Here is a 5,779-nt window from a genome sequence, read left to right on the forward strand (position 1 = left end):
GTGAGACTCAAGTCTTCAAGTTTAGGTCTGCTTCTTTTTGTAAACTTTATGTGCCTTTGTGGTTTACTTTTTGGGCACGAAAAGCTGGTTTGGCTAAGCTTCCTGTTCTCTCTTTTGATTTTATATTGGAGTGGCAAGATTGCTTTTGTCTTCAGGATTTCCCACAAAGGCCCAAGTCAGATGAGGCTCAGATGCTCTCAGGCTTTCTCCTAAGGTCTGGATCCCCCCAGGAAAGATTTTTGCCTCAGGAATTTGTGGGTTGGACTGGCCTGGGAGCAGAGCCCAGGAACAATGCTGGTCTTGGGCAGCTGGTGGCTGTGATACTCAGAGATGCCTAGGGACATGGGGGCAGGAAGAGGCTCCAAGGGCTCCTGTGGACTGCATTGAGGAGCTGGGTTGGTCTGGATGCAAAGGATAGGAATCCAAAAGGTCAGCCCCGTGTCCAGGAAAGAAGCTGGCGGGGAGATGGGAGGGTGAATGAGGTTGGGGGAGTCTAGTCTCTGAGGGCATGATCTACTTACCCCCGCGAGAGACCGTCCCTCTGGATCGTTCAGGCCCAGAGAAGCAGGGGGAGGAGACCAGGACCAGAGGGCTTCTGGGGACCTGGGGAGCTGGGTCTGGTTGGATGCAGGCGATCAGGCCGAGAGCTCAGCCCAGGCTTCCACAAAACAGGCTGGTGGCCTGTGCAGGCCAGGGAAGCAGAGGGAGGTGAGGGCGGGACCAGGCCCAGAGGGCTCCTGCAGACTGGGAGAAGGAACTGGGTTGGTCTGGATGCCAAGGATCAGGAAGCAGTGGTGGTTTCCCTGGTGTCTGGGGCACCAAGACAAGGAATGGGATAGTACCCAGGCTAGGAGAAGAGACAGGCAGGGGATTTAGCAGGGTGAATGAGGTTGGGGGAGTCAATGTGCAGAGGTTATGATCAACTTGCCCAGAGAGAGGCTGGAGGGTCGTGCAGGCCCAGGGAAGCAGAGGGAAGTGAGCTCCCACTTAAATTTAAATACCCGGTTATTACAAAAAGGGAAAACAAAACTTGCAGGAGAGGAAATGCCAGGCTTAAGCACAGGCTGCACTAAGAGAACACAGCTTCTGCTTTGAGAGTGCAACCCGCGCTTCCGTAAAATAGCCAACCTACAATCTGCCAGGATGAGGGGATTCTGCCTGGATGAGGGGATCTATTAGGAAGCGACACACCAACTTATGGGACACTGGGGGCAGGGGGAGAGGTATATAAGGCTTGCCATTCCCAGCAATAAATGAGTCTGCAGCACTTCGCCTAGTGCCTGCTTGCACCGGACTCCCGGAGTCTGTGTGTTGATTCTGCACCGCTCACCTCCACCTCGGCCAGAACTCTCATTCCCTTCAGTCCCTCGTGGGCTGGACCTGCGAGAAAAACTGATCCTGAAAATCTAGCATAAACCATCATAAGAACATAAAGCAGAAATCACAAATGGAATCAATAAAATACACATATGGTTAGGGCCAAACTGGGTAACTAATTAACATCTGGATCTTTAATCAACACCTATGGTGTGAGCAGCATCAATTACTGTATGTCATTCTGTCCCAGAGGAGTAGGGCTCCTTAAAATGTTTAACCTTCACTGTTTCTATGCTCCAGCACAAACTTGAATCGCAACCTATCATTTCCTAGAGCTGCCCAGACTTTGCTAGTGGTGGGCCTGGCTGGGAACCACTTTCTCCTTCCCAGCTTCCCTGCAGAAGAATTCTCATATGGGAATTCCCATGTGAGAGGCCAGTATGAAAATAGTTTACTAATGACTTCCCAACCTGCGAGGCAAAAAACTTCATGAATTAATTTTACTGTCATCTTTGGCATGCCATTCAATGCATCCTGCTGCATCCTGCTTGCATCCTTTCCTAGCAGTGAAAAAAAGCATCACACTTCTTCCAGCGACATTTCAGTGTCTGAAAGTTCAGATTGGTGTGGTCAGTCAGTAAGTGTTCTTTTTGATATTTGGATCTACAACTCCAAATATCAGAGAGCAGCCATGCCACCAACAGCAGTAATTCTGCATCAGATTCAGCCTCAAAGCCTGAATGCTGCCATTGTAACAGCCAGTATAAATCATGCTTTTATGGATCGTCTTACACATAATCATGTCTGTGTGTCCACCATAAACTTGCAGTCGATCATGGGACTGTGATTCATAGACATGAACAAATTTTTCTAGACAAGCAGTCACCATCACTTTTCCTAGGATATTCACCACAGTCGCTGCATGATTGTGACCTTTATAGATGTGCACAAGCTCACCAGCATGGATGTTGTGAGCACGGACTGATCACTGGAACCACTGGAACACAAGGTCATACACCACCTTCATGCAAAGAATGGTTTTGCTATGACCCTCCAGAGTTCTGGGGAGTAGTCCATTCTGTGCATCATGAACACTAATGGTACAGTCATAAGATCCTACAACCAGCAGCTTTCTGGTATGTTCCTGAGCTGTGGCAAGACAGCTGACTACCCGAGGGCCATTTCATTCAAATTCTCTAGTCATTTGTTGTTCTTTATGTTGAAGGTGACTACAGTGCCATTTGCCAGCCCAGCACAGAGGATTCGCCATCTATTATGAAGGCAGAGAACCCAGTCTTCCAGCTGTAACCGCTCCACACATTCTTGGGTATTAACATTATAGCAGCAAATGGTGTGATCGCTGGAACCAGTGTAAAGGACTGAATTCTTCCCAGAGGTGTGAGTGACCAGGAGGCAATTCACTTTGGAAGTATGACCCTTACAGACACCAATACACTTCTGACTCACCAGATTATAAACTGGGACAGTTGTGTCTGCTGAACAAGTATATAGTAAGTTTCCAAATATTTGAAATGCATTCACTACAGCCTGGTGACCCTCAAAAGTTCCTTCTGTGGGTTCATGATCATCTCCTGGCTCCGAAGATATTTCTGAAGAGTTCTTTGATCCTTTTATGGAGGAGATCACAGTCTGAGTTTCTGACACGCTTATGGGAATACCATCCTTGTAGCAGGTACCAATCTCACTGGTAGAGCTAACTTCATTGCAGCCAGAACAAGAAGCTTCTACTGGGTTTTGCTCTGCAGAGTTCCAGGCATTTTTTAGAGGGGCTGTCTGGTTTCTCTTCTCCAGATTTAGAAGAATCAATGGCAACTACTTCTAGCTGAGGATTTGGAAGTTCTAGAACTCTCTCCAGGGAGGACTCGCTATCTGGTTCATCTCTCATAGTTTCTTGCTCCTGACCAGTTTTGCTATCTTCTCATGTGGAGGTTGTAACTTTTCCCCCTTTAGTTAACTTTCCAGTTTTTGCTTTTCTTTCAGGTTTAGCAGTAAATACATCCTATTCAGTGTCACTATTCTGAGGAACATGGGCAGCCCGTAGCATTTTCTTCTTCTGAAGTTTCTTCTTTTTCTTGTTCCCTCTGGTTTCATGATGTCAGAGTAGATTCTGCCTGCTAGTCAGGCTGGTCAGCTGGGGAGGAAGTTTCCTTCTCCAGAGGGGTTTCTGAAGCAAAAGACAGTCTTAGAAAAGAGCTGCTACAGGCTTCACAGCCACTGTTGCCTCTGATTGATTCTTCACCTTTACTTATGCCAGGAATATCAGGAGATTGGGGAGAGGAAGAATTTTCTCTGCTCCCGGAATTTCCTTGTTCTGCAGAAAAATTCAGATCTTGGTTAGGCTCAGGGCAACTTTCTGTTGACTCTGATGTCAATGCTGCAGTGATGGCTGGATAAATCGGACAGCTGTCACTGACCTCTCTGTTAATTTGCAGTAGTTCCTTGGACACATTGTAGGCAGAGCCTTGTGACAGAGCATTCATAGTCCCCTCTCGTTCAGGAGACATGGGCTCTTGTTTAATCCGAACTGATGAATCAGGAACAGTGCCATGGGCTTGGAAAGTAGAGGTGGTTACTTGGAGAGGGGTTCCAGTAGATGATGGAGACACACAGGAAGGAGGTGCTCCAGAAAAACTGGGAAAAAGGGAGCGGGCAGCCGTGTGTTTTCAACAGATGTCTGAGACTTACTGTTCCCTTTTTCTTGTGTTGTGACATTACAGGGGCCCTGGTCTGGGTTCTCAGAAGGTTCATATGTTTCTTGTAATCCTTGTAGAATTTGTATTCTGTGAGTCCTTGGTGCACTCATCTCTGTAGTGATCTGCTGTATGAGCAGCCTCTGAACTTCAGCATAAGCTGTCTGCAGGGCTGCTCCCGCCTACAGAACATTGTTATCCATGCACTGCAGTGACTTGCTTAGTTCGTCCTCTTGTAAGGAAATGCTAAGTACCTGGTCAACCTGAGAACACTTTTTTTCCTTTAATTATTCTTCTTTTATTGGGAAGTTCAGGGGAAGATCCATCTCCAGTGGCTCTTCATTTCTTCCTAATACTGTGACCATCATTTTGCTCTGCACCAGAGGTACAGCTGCTATCAGTGGCGGCATCTGCTAAGCTGCAGATTGTTTGGACTGAAGACGCATTTGATGAGAGAGCGTTTCCTTCTCCATTACTCTTCTGGGCATTCTGATGTTCTGACGGTGGCATAGACCTCTCTTGGCTGTTCAGGTCTCTGGCTGAATGCATTAAAGGTATTATATGATCAGATGGTAACTGCGTACTATGTTGCCTTTGGTGACATAGGAATGTTTCCAGCCCTTTCACCTGATCTGAAGGAGGGAGTCAGAGGTGCCACTTTCTGTTCAAAGTACATGGTTGCCTTTTGACTCTGTGCAGCACTCCGTGAGTCACATGGTGAAATAATCTGCTGGGACTCATTTTCTTTGAGGGTACCTTCTTCGCTTAAGCTATACACTGAAGGAGCCCTGTCCACAATCTGGCTGTTTTCAGAAAGGCTTCGCTTTCTTGTCAACCCAGAGGATGAAAAAATGGAAACACCTTCCCACTGGAAACCTTCCAGACCAGATCAGGCTCCTCAACTAAATCCAAGACTTCCTGTTCATTCTGAACCAAAGGTAACATTTCTATGCCAAACCTGCCTTTCAGGTTCTCAAGTTCCCTGTAATGCAACATGCTCCCCATGTGTTCATCCGTCTCCTTTTTTGAGCTGTACACAATGTGGCACAATATGCATTTTCGTTTCCGTACCATAGTGATCGGATCTGAAGCACTCAACGTCAACACACACAGTCGTCCCTTCTTACTCCATCAGACCATCGAGGGCCCGATGAGGGAGCTCCCCGACACCCCAGACGCCCGCCTCCGCCCTCGGTCGGGCGGCCTGCTCTAGACCCGATCCCCGCTGGGCACTGACCTAATGGTTTTATTTTTATCTTTCCAGTTTGATAACATCGTTTTGTTGTTTTTTGTTATGAATGGGAACAGACACATTTTATTTTTATTTACTTATTTACTTTTTAAATTTTATTATTTTTATTTTCTGTGTATGAGTGTATTGCCTGCATGTATGTAAGTGCCATGCAATGCCTGCAGAGGTGAGAAGAGGGCCTTGGATTCCCCTGGAACTGGATTTATGGATGGTTGTTAGCAGCTATGGGGGTGATGGGAATCAAACTCAGGTCCTCCGCCAAGAGCAGAGCAGTCAGTGCTCTGAACAACTGAGCCATCCCTCCAGCCCGACACTGTTTTTGTTTTTTTTGTTTTTTTTTTTGGTCTTTTTGAGACAGGGTCTCCCTATAGCCCCACCTGACCTGGAACTCACAGAAATCCGCCTGCCTCTGCCTTCTGAATGCTGGGATTAAAGGCATGGGCCACCATGCCCAACTGGGAACAAACACTTTTAACATCTGGTGACATGCCTGGATGGT

The 5,779-nt window shown here is 47.1% G+C and overlaps 1 pseudogene; it reads right to left on the reverse strand.

The window, feature by feature from the left end:
* Positions 1–1,804: 1,804 nt before the first annotated feature.
* On the reverse strand, positions 1,805–5,142 carry LOC103746626 (annotated as a pseudogene).
* Positions 5,143–5,779: the final 637 nt, after the last annotated feature.

The sequence above is a fragment of the Nannospalax galili genome, unplaced genomic scaffold (genome assembly GCF_000622305.1).
Source record: "Nannospalax galili isolate Female #2095 unplaced genomic scaffold, S.galili_v1.0 scaffold102, whole genome shotgun sequence".
In the NCBI taxonomy this organism is placed as follows: Eukaryota; Metazoa; Chordata; class Mammalia; order Rodentia; family Spalacidae; genus Nannospalax; species Nannospalax galili.